The sequence below is a fragment of the Thermobia domestica genome, chromosome 2 (assembly GCF_964235325.1).
Source record: "Thermobia domestica chromosome 2, izTheDome1.hap1.1, whole genome shotgun sequence".
Taxonomy (NCBI): Eukaryota; Metazoa; Arthropoda; class Insecta; order Zygentoma; family Lepismatidae; genus Thermobia; species Thermobia domestica.
Genome location: NC_137455.1, coordinates 228,383,690 through 228,402,578, shown reverse-complemented (window position 1 = coordinate 228,402,578; position 18,889 = coordinate 228,383,690). Strand labels below are relative to the sequence as shown.

The 18,889-nt window shown below is 36.7% G+C and overlaps 1 protein-coding gene across 2 annotated transcripts in view; it reads left to right on the top strand.

The window, feature by feature from the left end:
- LOC145678394 (uncharacterized) overlaps nt 1-18,889 on the top strand; it is a 213,803-nt gene that overhangs the window by 21,227 nt on the left and 173,687 nt on the right. The window contains exon 1 of one of the 2 annotated variants that reach the window (XM_081748475.1): nt 7,671-7,777. The exons of the other annotated variant lie outside the window; for it this stretch is intronic. The gene's annotated coding sequence lies outside the window, so the exon portion shown is untranslated. Of the gene's footprint in view, nt 1-7,670; nt 7,778-18,889 lie in introns of those variants that run through there. 2 annotated transcript variants of the gene reach the window in all.

Genomic DNA, 18,889 nt, shown 5'->3' with positions numbered 1-18,889 from the left:
ATGGTCTCCTAAAAACATGTCTAGTTGCTATAAAAAAAGTTTCAACAATATCTGAGATGGTGATGGTACAATTTTAATTTTTTTTGCCTGAGTTGAAATGGAAGGCACCTTATATGAAATAAACAAATGTTTCAAAATGTCTTATATGAAATTAACATCTTCCAGCGTAAATAAACCTCCCATATTTTCTCCATGAGAATACGGGACACCTCAGATCCCCCTTCCCCCCCTCAACTTTCCAACACAATGCAATGAACTGTAGTCTGGTTATGAACAAAAGTATAATAGGCCGCGGTGGCTCAGTGGTAGAGCGTTCACCTCTGGTGCATGGGGTCCCTAGTTCGATTCCAGCTCGCGCCAAGTGAGCTTTGTGGTGGACAAACACCTTGTGCGTGGGTTTTCTCGGGATTCTTACGTTTCCTCCCACTTTCTTCATTCCGTCATTTCATTCATTTCTCGTCATCACCGTCACCTTGAGCATAGCAGACATAACCGTGAGACTAAAACTAAAAGATTTTTTTTTTTCAAGAATATAATAGGCGAAAGTTCACTAAGCAGCAGCTGCTTTTCATTGTTCGTACCCTGCAATTAATTGTACAGACTGGAGATGCCTAAAAACTTAAGATGTGCTATAAAAAATGCTTTACAGGAAAACAATATGCAAATTATTTAAATCAGTGGTACAATCTACCTTCAATATTCTTCGCGCGTTTAGCAATATTTATTTACATGGCTGTATTTGCCAAAATTACGTTCGTCAGTTTAATCTGATGAAAAGCTGATTTTTCTCCCTGTGTCGTGTGTAATTGTCAGGACCAGATTTACATTTTTCTAAGACCTGGACCAAAGCACAATTCTGTGCCCCTAGCGCCGCGGTGGCTCAGTGGTAGAGCGTTCACCTCTGGTGCTTGGGGTCCCGGGTTCGATTCCAGCCCCCGCCAAGTGATCTTTGTGGTGGACAAACAGCTTGTGCTTGGGTTTTCTCGGGGTTCTCCCGTTTCTTCTCCGATCCCAACTCCCACTTTCTTCATTCCACCATTTCATTCATTACTCATCATCACCGTCTTCCTTAGCTTAACCGGCATAACCGTGGGACGTGAAACTCAGAGATTTCATTTCATTTCCTTTCTGTGCCCCTAGCCTCTTAAAAAGATTATAATTCTTGTGAATTTATCTAATGTGTTGCTGGAGAAAAAGTCAGTCATCTTCCCTGTGTCTGTAAATGTAGAAACACTCAAAGTCATCTTTATATACAAACAAGGTGGTGTAAGAACTTCCTCGAAACTGTTACATGCAACAGCGTACTGTTTATTCACTAATTACAGGATTTCCAACCCATGTCAGATTTTTTTTTTTTGTTTTGTTTTTGTTTTTCACTTTTCGAATAAGCTGATATTGATAGCAGAAATGGAACGGAGTTAAAATACGGGACATTTCCCTGTCCTTACTAAATTTACAGGGACGCGGGACACTCGGGTCTGTCCTGTTTTTAACGGACGTATGACAGGCTTAAGCGTAAAATATATATAGTTTTATTGTTGAAGTATTCATTTCCGATCCTTCTGCGTTTAATATCGCGAGCACTTCTTTTACGGCGTGTACATCAAAACTTCCACTAATACGAAAATTTGAAATCAGCACTTGAAATAGTAAGCGTTACATAGTCTTCGGAACCCTGAGCATTAAGCTTCTTAAATTTGACAAGAATGTTTACGCTATTGCTGGTGTTGATTCTACAGAATAATTATTTAAAGAGTATGAACAGATGACTGAATTAAACTGTTATTGTTGGAAAACCAAATTTTAGTTGAAGAAACTTGTGGTGTACATCAAAGGTAAGAAATAATGCTAATAGTTTTACTAATGTATTTACATATGTACTATTAGTACCGGCACCTATGACCTTAAACCCGTCAAACGTATGAGTGATAACGCCCTCGATGTCGCCGAGTCGAAGAGCACAGTATTCACGGAACGGAAAATATTTTCTAAAGTACAAAATTGTTTATTTTACTTCAAACAGGCTATCAGCATAATCCATTCATTAATTTGTTCTATAACTATCTCAAGCTAAGGTAATTAAAAAAAAAAAAAAAAAATCATTCAGTGCATTCAGAACTTTATAAAGGTAGTATGTTGAATGTTGTTGTCTACCTTAACGTGAAAGACTCTAATTTGCCCAAGGAAAGTCTAAAATCTGATGAAAATCACTTACAATGTAATCACCTTAGTTGTACCAATAATATACTAACAAATAGGTCTAAAACCCAGGTGGGTTTTAAAGTTTTTTTTTTTTTTCAGGTGGGTCCAACCCGAAAAAAACCCACCGAGTTTTTTTGGGCTGGGCCCACTTGAGCAAACCCTGGTGACAATGTACTAGAATTTACAGATTGGTATAAATTTGACAGCCTAGTATTTGTATTTGTCCCTTTCTTTTGAATAGGCTTACTAAATAGAGATGTACGCTTCTTGCTAGTTTGGAGGAGCTTTCTCTTTACATCTTGTGGACACCTATAGCATTTTAATATGTGGGCTGACATTTTCTCCACATTTTTAACTCTGTAGGTCTTTTGACAGAATTTACATTCCACCGATTTATTTCCTTCCTGTGTACGCTTTCGAGATGTCGCCTTTACGCCGCCCCATTCTTAGAGCTCTAAGAAAAAAAAAAGAAAAAAAAAACGATGTTATCAATGAAATACTGGTCTATGTGAAAACATAAAGAGAAGAGGACAGAAACAATATTATATTTTTGTTTTTATTATATTTGGTCTAGGAATTAATTCGTGCGGTTGGTACGCACACATTGAAGCTGTAGTACAAACACAAAATACATAAATACCTTAAGAAAAATATTGTCCATCGCTAGCCACCACTTTCGCCCATCTGTCAGGCAATGTACGGATTCCGTGGCGAAAGAAGTCCTCATCCTTGGAAGCGATCCAGTCAGAGACCCATGTTTCGATATCTTCTGAAGAAGAAAACCGCTGTCCAATCAAATCGTTGTTCATGCAATCGAACAAGTAGTAGTCCGAAGGAGCAACGTCTGGTGAATACGGCGGGTGGGGTAAAACTTCCCATCCGACATTTTCTAAATAGGTTTTGACCGGTTTTGCGACATGTGGGCGAGCGTTATCATATTGAACAATAAGTTTATCATGTCTGTTCTCCCATTCTGGTCGTGTTCTGGCCAGAGCTTGCTTCAAACGCATTAATTGTCGTCGATAACGTTCTCCATTCATAGTTTCACCCGGTTGCAGCAGCTCATAGTACACCACACCTTTCATATCCCACCATATGCACAGCATAACCTTTGCACAGTGAATATCTCGTTTTGGTTGTGATGGACCTGGTTCACCTGGTTTCACCCAGGCCTTTTTTCGTTTAGGGTTCTCGTAATGGATCCACTTCTCATCACCCGTAATAATTCGATGCAGAAACCCCTTTCTGCTCTGTCATTGAAGCAGCAATTCGCAAATGGTTTTTCGTCTTTCAACGTCTCTGTCTTTCAATTCATGCGGAACCCAATGTGACATCTTTTGAATCATTCCCATGGCTTTCAAGCGTTTGGAGACTGTTGTTTGATCAACGCCTAATGCTGCTGCAAGTTGTTCCTGCGTTTGACACGAATCCTGCTCGAGCAATGCTGTCAATTCTTCGTCTTGAAATTTTTTTGGCTGTCCAGCTCGCTCTTGGTCTGCCAAGCTGAAATCACCACTTCTAAACCGTGCAAACCACTTCTGACACGTTCGCTCAGCTAGAGCATGGTCACCATACACTTCCACCAAAATACGATGACTTTCAGTCGCACTTTTCTGCATGTTAAAGTAATGCAGCAGAACACCCCGCAAAAACACTTTATCAGGCACAAATTGCGCCATTTTCACTTAACTACAAACTGGTGTTGTTGACGCTTTAATCCACTGCCCTATACTGCGAACGATACGCGATGACAGGGGTTTGCAACACATGTGTGGATACACGGAACTGTGGGACGCTCCGTTCGTTGCGCCATCTCTTGTCCACCCGCACGAATTAATTCCTAGACCAAATAATATATATTTTGTTTTTATTATTAGACGTTTCAGTATGTTGAATAAAGAAATCATGTTCACTATTTAATGAGAATATTATTAATAAATTAGTATTCATACCGAACGGAAGGGCAGTATGTATTCTGGAAGGTCATTTTCTATTTGGGAATACTCACGTGAGAATGAAAAGAATGTGACATTTATGGAATCAATTCTATCAAGAGATTGATTCCTGATGGGAGTTCATTTACCCAAGTTAAGTTGTAGAACCATTTCTCATATAGTGTTGGTGCTGAAAGGGAAGTTAACTCCCATTGAACCAACTGATCAGTCATAGAACTATGAGTTTGAGGAAAGATGATTGGTTTGTAAGCTGTGAAAGGTCTCTATTAATCTACAAGCCATGAATGAAGCAATTTTCACGTTACCCAAAATAGATTAAAGTCACAAATCTGCGTATAAAAGTTAATCGCTCACTGAACTATTGTGAGCCATAATTAAACTTGATTTTTAACTTCCTAAAATTGTGCTTCTAGGTTCCTAATACGGGTTCAAGAGATCCGTAAATATTCTAAAAATCAAAACATAGAATACACAATTTAAAAAAAAATATAAGCTGGAGCAATCTTTTTTCAAAGGTCAGAGACGAACTAGTTGAAATGCTCATTCTTCGAACGAGAAGAATAAGTTTATGGAAATATTATTTGTGAAATATTCATACCTCTTCTCTAATAGAATAGCATATCAGTCGAAGTGAAATGAAAAAGATCCAAGTGAATCTAACTGCTAAATATCTTCTAGACTTATTTGAAACAGCTAAAATGCTTACACTCTGTAAAGAAAAAAATAGCGGCACTTGCTCCGATATGGTTTTCACAAGATACATTAACCAATATGATGTTTTGCATGAATTCCTGATAATATTAAGTATAATGCATATTCATCTTTAACCCGGGAACGGTTGAGTGTTGATTTGTGACGCGAGCGGTCGACAGGTGAGCGCGGCGCTCACTTACAATATAATCGTTTCTATAGCTGTTTATGACTTTATATGTAATTTATTTTGAACACATTTCCATATGTAGACATTTTCTGATGTATTATTATTATTATTATTATTATTATTATTATTATTATTATTATTATTATTATTATTATTATTAAAATTAAATCGCAAATAAAATTATAATGCGTTTATATAAAACCATTTCTTATTACAAGTTATATCTATTTTTATTATCAAAGTTTTTATGAAATCAATTTCTGTTATCCCATAAATAATACAATTAATTAATTATCATTGTCGCATAGAATAACATTTTTATTGTCATTATCACATAAGGATTACATTTTCTAAAAAAAATCTTTACATAATTAGAGCGAGTTTTCAGTATATGCTCAACATATGTTCATACTATTTATATTTTGAGTTGGAAATTTCTAATGAAATTAAAGATATAAATATCTTATTGTAAACACTCTACAATACATACAGTCTCTTGATACATACAGTATGTATTTCAATAAGACGCTGTTCTACTCCATGTCTCATCACTGTACTGATGTCACCCATTACACTTCCAGAAGATGCTGACAGTGTGTTTCCCACAGACTGGCACTTGACAGGTAGCATATCGTACCGTTTTCTTCTGTTTTTCGCAAGCCGTAGCTGAATCTGCTCCTTCCTATTGTCCATGGTCTCGAAAAAATCCCTCACGCCGTCGGTTGACAGGTGAGCGTGGCGCTCATAAAATACTCATAGTTACATTTATAAGGCCAATACTACTCCAACAGAAGAGAATGAAAAGGTTACACTTGACTCTCACACACAAGACACATCAAGAGACAGCTAGACGGCGCCTCAAGTCTGTGACCCCACTAGGGCGGCTTTGAAACGAAAATATAAACCAGGGTGAGCGCTGCCCTCACCTGTCGACTGTTCTCGCTACCTGCGCTAAAGTTTACTGTTGTTATCATGAATATACCGAATTTATATGCATATATAAGTAGGTATGTGTGTTTTGAACAAAATCGTTTGTACAAAGAGTTATACGTAAAAGTAAAAAAGACCAAGAAGTATAGCACAAAACAAAAAATGGAATGTCTCAAGAGCAAGATATATTATGTACAAACATCTGGAGTTAATATATAGCGAACTAGTATTTTGTGTGTCAACCATTGACTTTCTGCAGTGCACCAAATCTCGAAGCTTGCTGGTAACTAGGTTATTGCAAAATGAAACCTCGATTTTATGGAAACATCCAGATTATCTGTTGCGCGTGTTCTATTTGATTTGAGATAGCTGTTGTTTAGTCTTCTGCTCATATTGATTCACGGATTTTCATTTGAATTCATGTCAGGTGAATTTGGAAGCCACACTAGTCTCAGAATACTTATATCCTTGAACCACATATTAACCATTTTTGCTCGGTGACATGAAGCATCATCGTCCTGGGAAACGAAGTAGTCTATATTTTTTTCAGAAAAGTATTCTTTAGCTCTTGTAAGAACTTCACACACCAGAATTTGAACATATTTTCGTGCATCAACTGACCCTTCATACATATCCATCATTCTGTAGCCTTTAGCGGTGAAGCAAGGCTATACTATCATTTAGTAACTTAATTTTTGCCTCTCTGAAAAGCAATCCTTGTCAAGTTCCTCGTTCGTTCGTATCAACAATTTCACATCATCATCATTTCTCACTATTCTAAATTTCTTTTCAACATAGAAAACGACGTGCTTCCAGTTGTTCTAAGTTCAGGGTGTATATCGGCTCACAAACCTAGGTGTCGATGCCCACTGTGTTTTTGCCAGCTTCGACTTCTTACGCGGTTTCTTCTTCGTAATATCCTCTTGATACAGTCAAGACAATACAGTCGTACAAGTAACTGCAGTTCTAAGGTCATCTCGAATTACAGAAGCAAGTTGTCAGGAACTCATTACTTGATTCTACAGTGCTGTTGATTTTATTTGGCGATTTGTTCGGGGTGATGGTTTCTTTCCTCAATCGCACTGATGACGAAAGGACAATTTGTTATGCTGTTTTTGCTTGTGAATAGTAGATTTTGAGTATTCCACCCACCTCCCCGAGAGACTTACCCTAACTGTGCAAAACTGGAATTGCGCCTTGTTCATATGGCGACAAATCACTTTCTTATCCGTCTTACTTGTTTATAGGCCAAATTTAGCAGCAATGTCACACAGAAACAACGCTGCAGGACAAAAATAATGCCACTTGACACTGTCCAAACAATAAGGAAGGATAGAACAATCACAAAATACTGTTTACCTGGGCCTACACATCACAAGTGCAATGCAGAATTCTCAATGCAAAAACTTGCGAGGCGCTCTCAGTGCAATCGGGCGAGAATATTGCTGATACACAAAAAATTGGGAGCGCGATTGTACACCACATGTGTCACAGATAACGCAAATTAACTTTCTCACTCTTTATTTCCTTCTATTCCTTCTCTAGTAGGCTGCAACTAGGTTTTCCTGTATAAGTTACCGTGAAAATTGAGGTGTCGCTTTTTTTTTTACAGAGTGTACTCACTTTGGCCAATGTATGAACACAAAATGAGAAATTAAGATATTGTAGCAATTGCCTTGCTTTTTTTTTTGCTAGAGTTGCAATTTCTGAGAACGATGGACCATGTGGTCACAGATTTGTAAGGAGGAGTTTAAATGCCGAGTTTCATCTTCCTATGAGGAGAGAGTCGCCAGAAACTCTCTTTTTTGGAGTATGTATTTAACATATCTTTTTTGGAGTATATCTCGTTATATCATACTGTCACAAGTTTGAATGTAAATAACACAGAAAGTATTAACACCAAGGCAATTTATTTTGGTCATGTTTTACATTGATATGTTGTACACCTGACGCACGAATCATTTTTCCAGCTGTTCCCCCTTGGCCTTGATGCAGGCACGAAGTCTGTCCGGCCACTGGTCAGTGGCATTACGCACCACGTCCATGGGAAAATTGTTCACTGATCGGGTCAAGGATTGTTTTAGACTGTCGACAGATGGATGCCGTTTATGGCCGAACTTTGCTTGAAGGATTGCCTATAAAGTTTGTAGTCCAACGGGTTAAGGTCCGGGCTGCTAGAAGGCCAATCAACGGTAGAAATGAAGTCGGGGACGTTCCGAGCCAGCCAGTCCTGGGTTGTTTTCGCTTTGTGGTCTGGAGTTTAATCCTGCTGGAAGGTTCACCTTTCTCCAGGGAACATGGTAGCAGACAGTGGTTTCACTATAGGTGTTAGCACTGTCCTGGTACACCTTGGCAGATGTTTTAACACCACCTTCACAAAAATGCAGCTGGATTGTGCCTGAGTAGCTCATTCCCCACCAACCATCACTGAGACAGGATGATGTGCCCTCTAAACCCATGGATCTGCCTCAGCAGGTACAGTAAATGACATGGCATACACACGGTCATTTTGGGCGTTGTATGCCTGCTTAATTGTGAACACCTCTTCGTCAGTGAACAGAATCCTTCTGTGCAGATTGCTGGCGTAACACCGCAACAGTCTCTTTGATTTAAGGACCCTCTGCGACATTAATGTTTGGGTCAGAAAGTTACCAGTCCGCCTCTTATACGCCCGTAGATGTAGGTCACTCCTGAGCACACGAGACATGGAATTTTTGCTGATGTTCATCTCAGCACTTTGTGTTCGAACAAGATTTCTTCGAATTTTTGTTCCGACTGCTTTCTGGACCTGCGGGGTTCGTATCGTTCGTGTTCTTCCACTCCTTGCGCGGTGAGCTGCCGTTCCAGTCTCGGTGTACCGCTGTATGGCGCGATACACGAATCTCTTGCTGATTTGTAAGAGGAAAATCTCACTTGCTGTCTTCCCGACCTTATGTAGTGCAATTACTGCTACACGATTTTCGTAATCGCCCCACTCCATCAGAACTCAGTACAATATCAGCGTATGTGATGAACAGTCAAGCACACACTACATGCATCTTCCGCTTTATACACAGATGGCAGCACTATGCCACTCCGGATGCCTACAGCGCCACTCCAAACTTATGTATTTATGATATTACTAGGTATATCTTTTCTCGTTTAGAACATTTATTGTATGAAAGTAACATGAGAAAAGCCCGGCCAGAGTTAACTAACAAGGGGAAAGCAGTTGGTAAATGAACTTCGGGGCCATCCTTCGCGAGGCAGTAGTGCACATTTAAAGTGTCAATATTACAAACTGGAAGAGCGCGACAGCCAGAAATAGTGGGGGAAAAGCATCTTAAAGATGCCAACTCACCGCATGTATGACACGACATGTTAAGTTATTAAGTCACGGCGTAGTAGTTAGGAGGATCCGCGACTCCCGTGCAAAGGGTCCTTGGTTCTATTCCTCCTCGAGTCAATTGTTTTGTGTGTGGCTTTAACCAATAAAGTAGCCATTGCAACTACAAGTAAAATATTAATTCATCATATGTTTATAATACATAAAACAATAGAAATGTTCAAATCAGTTGTAAAAACTGAATATTCCATGTTAGCTAGGAATAAAATGTAACCTATTCCGCGTTGTATATTGATGCCACGGGTTATATTATGGTTAGCACAGTCTTGTGTAAAAAAAAGTTCTTGACGCTTCGTGTCTATATCTGTGAACAGTGTGCGAATTGACCGGGCTTTTTCAAGGGGGATGCATTGTGCTTCAGATGACACTAGCATGGCAAACTATGACAGTTGTAGCAAGAGTCGTCATTTAGGGAGAACAGGAGGGGGCAATTGCCCCTCAAGATTTTGAGGAATAGGTATATATTAATTGATTGTCTACTAATAAATTAATGCAAAACGTGAAAGTCTTATATCGGTGGTGCTCTTGCGCCCCCCCCCCCCCCTCAAGCGAAGTCTGAAATGACGCCGCTGGTTATAGCATACATCCAGTATTACTAAAGGGAATTTCTCCCTCATCCCCTTGTAATTCGCACACTGTCCACAGATATAGACACGAAGTGTCAAGAACATTTTTTACACAAAGACTGTGCTAACCATAATATAACTCGTGATATCAGAATACAACGCGAAATAAGTTACATTTATTGCTAGTTAACATGGAACATTGAAAGATTTTACAACTGATTTGAACATTTCTATTGTTTTATGCATTACAGGCATATGTTGAATTAACATTTTATGGTTATTTGATTGGTTAAAGCAAAAAACAAAACAAGTTTACTCGAGCGGCAATCCAACCCGGGACGTTTTGCACGGTGGTCGTAGATGCTCCTAACTTTGCCACGCCGTCACTTAATAACTTTACGCGTTGTATCATGTATGCGAGAGTCGGAATCTTTAAAACGCTTTTTTTCCACTATTTCTGGCTATTGTGCTCTCCCAGTTTGTATATTAATACTTTCAATGTGCACTACTTCTTCGCGAAGGATGGTCCCGAATTTCATTTACCGAACTCTGCTTTGCCCTTGTAAAAACTGGTCACCTGGCGCCCGCTGGCGAACTTGCACACTATTTAGAGAATGATCCCATGATGATTGGACAGACAATCACGATGTCACTTTTATATATTGACCTCGTATTTAGAACTTGCCCCCCTTTCCTCTCAAAAGCTGATTTTTAAAGACAACGGAAGATAGGCTCACATATTTTAAAGTGAGGTGTTTATGTCCATCTCTTCCTCTTATGTGTGTGTTAATGAATTATAGCAACCCAACTGGACCAAATGCTATATACAGTATATTAAAAAGATAATTTCAAGTACTTCATTCGTTTTGCTGTATTGACAAAAGACAGAACCTCAATGTCATTCTTAAATATTGAGCAAAAATGATAGAAATTGCTCACCGAAATTTCTAAACACGGTCGGACACGTGCACACTCGTTTTAAATAAGATTTTATATATATCAAGTTTCATTTCAGAAACGTTAGGTATTCTATTTTTGGCATAAATCTGTTAGGATACGCAATTTAATAAAAATGTCGTGACAACAACCCAGTCCGAGGCAGGTGTTAACTATGTTAATAAAATTCATTTCAAACGATTCAGACATTTTTCGTATGATAGACAACGTATTTTTAATTTATATACTATATAGATTTAGATTAATGATATTATTACTTATTATTGTCTTGCTATTTATTTATTTAAGTTATTTATTGATATAAAAAATGAGGTGTTATGTTTAATGTTTAAGAATACCTAGCATTTTCCATGTTATTAACAGTCAGGTAGCGAATTTTGTGTGTAATATTTATATATTACATTGCATTTAATGTGTCACGCTAGTAACAAATTAAGAATGAATGCTAAAACATTGTTCAGTTTCAGTTCTCAAGAGATTTTCTTTCTTGTCTTTTTATTATTTTGTCGATAGCTTACAAAACACTGGGACCTGACTTTTGCATGTGTAGTCTTTGACATTTTTTCCCATATACTTTTCTCAACGTTTAAGTCCTTTAGGCTAAGGGAGACGGATGATTAATGAAATTAAATTCTAGTTAAAGTAAAATTTTAATTGACCCTTAACGGGAATCGAACACGAGACTACAAGAACAGAAAACGCACGCGCTAGCCACTTGACTAGCAGAAATCATATACAAATTCGCCTTGTGTATGACGATGTTTCGTCGTCTCCAGGTCTGTTCCGGTCATACCGGGACACGAGTGTGAATGCTTCCAGGTCATGCAATTTGTAACCAGTTTCATCACTGCTTTCCAATACCAGTATAATAATAGGGTCTGTTCTAACCCCAACGAGTAAGAACTGACTGGGTCAGATACTTTTTTTTTTTTTTTTCTAAAACGGGAGTTCGATTCTCGGCGAGATCTCGTGTGTTTCGAATCCCATATTAAGTTGTAAGTCCATGTCTCATATAGCTTCACTGCTGAATTGGAGCTAAAATCAAATCAACTACAACAACTAATAACACATTCTAGAAAGAGCTCTGCAGACCATTTTCTTCATAATAAACCATTTTTCGTACCAAACAGGACAAACATATATGTATAATGTCAAGCATTCTGTAAAACCGTGTGAAGTATTCAAATACCTAAAAAAAAATTATGTAGAAACTTCCCCAAAAATAGGTTCTAGCAAGCAAAGCAGACTATTTTTGACATTACTCAATTAGATCAGTTGCTACATTTGCTAATGAAATGTTGACGTTACATGTTCTCCCTGAAATATACGCCAAGGACACAATATCTCTTGAACAAAAATCCAGCGTTAGATATGTTGATTTATATAAAATGTCGAGAAACAAGAGCTCCTTCAGTGAGCCACTCCCTGGATTTATCGCTAGTTCAGTCAGTTTATAACGACAGTATTATAACCATGGGACGTGAAACTTGTCTTGCGGTCTTCGAGGTTTAAAGTTCTTAACATATTTCAGATTCTATCGAGAATCAAATTCAAGATGTATATTTCAAGGCGAAGTGTCCCTATCTATTCAAGAAACTTGTATTTGAGCATACAATGGCAAATATTTTTGCCTACTTCAAATACTCTGTATTTTATTGCAGTTTATTTTATTATGAGCCATTGCTTAATTCTAGTATAGAATTGTTTATAATAGTTGTCATATTATCTTCGACATTTTCAAGTATAAATGTATTCATTTTTGTATTTATGTAATGGCATAGTGTTATTTTGAACTATGTTCTCTGTTTTGTTTAGAACTTAAGATGAACATTTGTTTTCTAAAGAAAACATGATTTTAGCTATATTTACTTCTAAAAATAAAGATGATGGAAGCCAATGTGCTGATCACACCCAAAATGAGTGAAACCCATCTCGTTAATCATACTTGTTTGTGGAGTATACTTGAAGAGAACTCATTTAGCTGTCAGTTGCAAACCTATTCATATCTTTTATTACTAAAAACATCTAAATGGTCTTTGTGTTTGTAAAATCCTACTTCATTCTCGTTACATGACGAGAAAAAATGTAGAATGTTAAATCACACCTAAAATTGTGATCAAAAAAGATTGAGGAAGATTCGAACACTAGTTGTGTGGATAGGAGCTCTGTACGGATCCAGTGAGCCACAGAATAACAGGAAACATGTTATTATCTCTCCCAGAATAAAATCCATATTTTTCACGAAAAATTATTTTTTGCCCCTTATAGCAATGGAAGGTTTGAGAAAATCAGTTCACTTCCTCGTTTAAATGATCGTATTTCAACATTGAAGACAGTGAATCTTGTTAAACTAACAAAATGTATATTACATTTACTAAAGCGGGTTAGGCAGCACATAATAAGCTAAGAAAACAGCAAACCTCTTATATGTTAAGTTCTACACAATATATATATATATCTATATCTATATATATATATATATATATATATATATATATATATATATATATATATATATATATAAATATAACACTTCAGTATTTAAAGTTTAATGAAAAAATAACGCATGTGAATAAGTGGTGTAGTGAATATCGTCCTTGCCCATTAATCAAACAATCCATGTTCGGTTCTTCACCAAACTTACTTTTCTTTCTTTCTTTCTTTCATATTTGTTTGTTACGTGAGTTCCTCCGTGGCTAAGCGGTTAGCGTACACGCCTTTGGCGTGGGAGACCCGGGTTCGATTCCAGGCGGGAGCTCATGTGGTTCGGATTCCACGTTAATAGTAGGTCCACGTCTCATATAGCCTCGCTGCTGAACCGGACGTTAAACTCAAAATCAACTCAGCTCACATGTTTGTTACGTTGAAGGAATTCTATAAAATATAATAAGATCTAGTGTCATCCTCGTAGATTTTTTGTAAGATAATGTAATTGAATAAATATCATTTTAAACTAAAAGTAAGGTTGCTCTAGAATTGGTTACTATCAATAATATAAGATTATTACATCCAAAACTAAATATATACGTAATTTAAACGAGGATAGCTAGTTTCTAGAATTAAACTCATCCAACATGTATGTCTCTGTCCGTTGGTCTGTCTGCTTCACCAGAACTCTTGTAAAACATATCCGATTTTAATGAAACTTGATATATGCCTTCCTCTAATCTTTCAAAATAATTTTAATGTTTGACGTTGCAAGAAGAAGAAGAATAATAAAAAAAGGAGTAAAAGAAGTTAAAACTTCAACCCATGTTGGAAGTTTTCATGTATAAACACCCATTTTCTGGTATCTATGTTATTTAAAGAAAAAGTCCATACTTTCTTTAGGTTATCCCAATTAACCCCAATAGTGTCTGAGGCTTTCCAGCCATCCTCAACGTTTCAGTATAGAATCAATCGAGTGTGATGGAATGAATTTAACTCCCTCCATGTGCTTTAGAAAATATGATCCTAGAAAGCTTTCGTAAAAGTGATTAGATGCTGGTACAATATGAAGTATATGTTGCATAAGCCTTTCCCACAATTCTAGTGCTTGGGGCTGAAATCAGTCAATAACGAGGGAGTTAATTATCCCTCCCTGATTTTAAAACTGTTCCGCGAAGACGTATTTAAACAAATAGCATTTTTATGAAACGTAGTGAAATTGATTCAAGATAAGGCGATGAAAAAAACCTTCTCACTTCTATAATGCACGACACCATTATTTGAAGTTGAAACTAGCGCAACAATTTGACTCAACTGACATTTGTGCGTGTGTGCGGCCGTTTGCCTGTTCCACAAGTATCTTTTAATTATTTTTGTTTCATTTTAATGAAAATTGGTGTATAGTTTCAACTAATAATCCCATTGTTTGGGATTTAACTCTATCAAGAATAAGAGGTGAAAGCTAAAACACTCACCCTTTGCACATATACATACAAAACAAATTTTTGCTATAGGGAAAACAACGTGAAGATCATTTGATTTAGACAAGACTTAGCCTATTTTTTCTTTAGGCCATCCGCATAATTCGAATTGGTTGCGGGTGAATTTGCAAAGTATAAGCTCGTAAAAGGGACCAAGTTCCACTGAACTTCGAAAATTCGTTGTTTAATTATTATAATAACAGGGCTCATAGCGAGTCATTTTTTTTTTATTACTAAAAGTTACTTTGTTTCAAGTTGGTCATTAGAAGTTACTTTTTTTTTTTTTCAAATTTGTCACTAAAAGTTACTTTTTTGAGAGGTAAAGTGACTTTTACGTGTGATTTATCTTTAGCATTGGGAGTTTTCTAAGAAAAATATAAAAATAAATGGAGTAGAGTTGAGTTGATTTTAACGTCCCTTTCAGCAGCAACGCTTTATAAGACGTGAACCTACTGATTAACGTGGAATCCAAACCACATGAGCTCCCGCTGGGAATCGAATCCGGGTCTCCCACGCCAAAGGCACGTACACTTACCGCTTAGCCACGAAGGAGCTCTAAAAATAAATGGAAGAAAGCAGAAACTTGTTACTCATTACTCTTCTGAAAGCTTCAGTACTTGCTGCCACATGTGAAACAGTCAGCTTTTCTTCTTTCTAGAGCACAGTGGATGGTTGGTGGATGCTTAAGGCTGTGTCCAACACTTGGAATGCGTTGAGATTTCCCTATATAATAACATGGCATATTTCTTTCCAAAATATTATGAAAACTATTTACTTTATACATTTCAAAATTCGGTCAAATGTTTGTTAGTATTAATATTCCATGTTCACTTTTACTTTTTCTTGCTATGGTAATATTAAAGCGCGCTAATTAAAAATTAATTTTATTCCATTTAAAAGCTGTTTAAAATACGGCTCTACATTTGGCAACAACGCAAAACAGCAGATAGGAGGCTAACCAGGTAGGTTTCTTTCATTCTCTGCCTCCCGCTAGGTCACGTGCGCGAACTTTGGGTTGTATCCGGAGATAAAGAAACCGATGGAATGCAGATTGACAGCAGATAAGAGCAAAGTGTTTCTTCTTTCTTCCTAGATCTTAAAGATTTCATTGATTCAACATCTCCGCGAATTGTTACCTGTAGAGGCATATTGGAGCTAACGACGTACAATAGTTTCACAAAATCTGTCTATGTTGCTTTCAAGTGAGGGAAGTGTTCATCTTATAAAAGTAATTTCGAATTGTATAGTGTAGAGTAAACTAGCTTATTTGTCGCATCAACTGACAAACGTTTACATAGAGATCAAAAAGGATGTTCTGTTGTATGGCGAACTGCAAAAGAGTTAATATATGTGTAAGGAGAAAATGACCTAGAACTGCTTTTCGATATATCGTATCGTTTTTGCTCTATGAAAAGCAATATTGAAACCGGAAATAGTAGTAAATTTCTACCAGTTCCGGATTTCAATAGAGAAATAGGGGTGGAGATGGTATATTTTGTAGAGACGTTGAATCAATTCCCTAAAACCGCTTATCGCCAGCTATATAGTTTTTGATTTATGGCCCGTAGGTGGTCGATCTCTATCACTTCCGATTTATATAGGAGATTGACGGAGGAGGTGGAACCTAGTCTTAGGACGCTAAATCGATTCCGGAAAACGCTTCTCGATATCTCTTGCCGCTTTTAGTCTGATACCTGTTAACAGACAGACGGACATATCCGTTCTATTAGACTTCCGATACTTATGCATAGAATAGTTTGGAAGTCTAATAAACCCAGGTAGAAGCAATATTATTCATCAAATCTATTTTCGCCCAGATTAAGAATATGGGAATTTCAAGAATTCTTTTACATAAGTATTATGTCCTAAAGAATAATGGGGCCAGCGGTGGCTCAGTGGTAGTGTGCTCACCTCTGGTGTATGGGGTCCCCGGTTCGATCCCAACTCGCGCCAAGTGTGCTTTGTGGTAGGTAAGCACATTTTGAGTATGAACTGTGAAGAAACTTTTTCGACGCAAGTGTTATATTAATAAGCCGCCGACTAACTGTTTACCTATCTTTCTTTTCCTCTTTTAAAAATTAATAAAATCACTTATCACTTATTATGTTTTGTCTTGTCATATATTTATAACAATAATTATTTTTCAACTGTTCAGTGAATAAGTTAAATATATATTTTAAACATTCTATACAGAAGAAATCGCTAATGAAAGGTTTGGTACCGCATACTTATTATTGGAGTAAAGTGTGTAATGACTTGTATATTTTAAACGTAGATAAATGCTCTTCATTGTTTTCGTACCATCATTTTATCAATTTGTAGTCGTTTTTACATATGAATCATGTGACACTAAAATAGAGTTTGAGATCCAAGACTTGGGTCAATTAGTGTTGCCCACAGGACTCGAGGAATTTCTCGTCTCGAAAACAAGACGGTAATTGTGTTTCTTGCCTCGTCTCGAATTTAAAAAGGTAAAAAGATACAATATCCAGTTTTTGTTTTCTTGCGCCACAGTGAAATATTTTCCAGTATAAACTGCCAATGCACTTGTAGAGATGTTAGTTTCAAATGCAAATTAACAAGTATCTATGACATTTTCATTCAAGAGGTCAACCCTTTGAAACTTCGTTCGACAATACGACTGCAGTTAAGATCTTACGTGTTCTTATTTCTGTGATAATTCAGGTTTGAACTTCCTATATAGTATTACTGCTTATAATACTAATTCAAATATTATCAAAACCGGTGGCAAATTTAGGATCTTGTTTCGGGGGAGTTGGGGCTTGAGAATCAGTAAGATGCATTTGGGTTTTCCGTATAATGCAAAAAAATAATAATGAAATTATTTCAGGGGGGGGGGCTTCAAGTTCGATAGCCTCCCTAAGTATGCCACTGATCAGAATATATTTGTTATAATTAGTAGTGCATAAATGTAAATTAACCTTCATAATATTACTAAATATTTATGTTCATTGCATTGTTCACAGAACAATATCATGGTGATAGGGCAAACTGTTTAGCGCTGTATCTCAGTTACATGAGTTACACGTTATTCGCCTACATAAATAAATTCTTCGTTTCTGAATTAACAGATTTTACACGTAAATTTTCCAATAAATAAATAAATAAATAAATAAATAAATAAAGTGGTACTCCATTCTTGTTCTGCACTTTTATCTAATTAAATTACATGATGAACGAACTGTGAAGATTTCTCCTCGACGGACGCAAGTGTTATATTAATAAGCCGGGAACTAACTGCTTAAATATCTTTCCTTTCCTCTTTCAAAATTAATAAAATCACTTATTATGTTCTATCTTGTCATTTATTTATTATAAATATTATTATTTTCCAAGTGTATAGTGAATATTTTATGGGATAACTGGGAAAGGATATGACAAAGTTTGTCCTCTAAAAGTTGCATGACATTTAATGTCCTTTCGAACGATTCCAACAGTTATACCACTTTCTATTTCAAATTTTGAAGTTGCCCCCCGTTGAAGGTCTTCACGAGACGCCACTGGTCTCGCTACTATTTTTAATGCATTCTACACATACGATTTGGTGATGCAATTTTTTGTTTGAAGGCTCTACGTGCAATATTAGCTGTGATATAGGCCTGGTACGTTCTTATTAAATCATCCTGTACATACACATATATATATATATATATATATATAAAATTGAAGAGTTTTGGGGGGAAACAATAATAACACTCATATGAGCGTCGAAAGAGTTCAAGTTTGAAACAACAGCATATTCAGTATACTTTTTTTTTTCTTTTTTTTTTTCAAATCTTGAATTCTTTCAGCAATTCAGCTCACATGAGTGTTAATATTGTTTTCTGTAATCCTGTAACCAACTCACGCGGTTTTAAAATTGGAGTTATCGTTGTTTTCCCCCGAATTTTTCAATCAATTCTGTAAATAAGGTTTTCAGTCAAAATCAAGTGAAAAAATATTTCACTTGCTTATCCTTGGAATGCCAATGTCGGGTCCAAATGATCTAGATCCGCAGAAATATTGTAATATTTATTTATTTATTTATTTTGTATATTACTGTTAGGCACACGCCTGAAATTCCATGATTTGTTCTTTCATCTTCC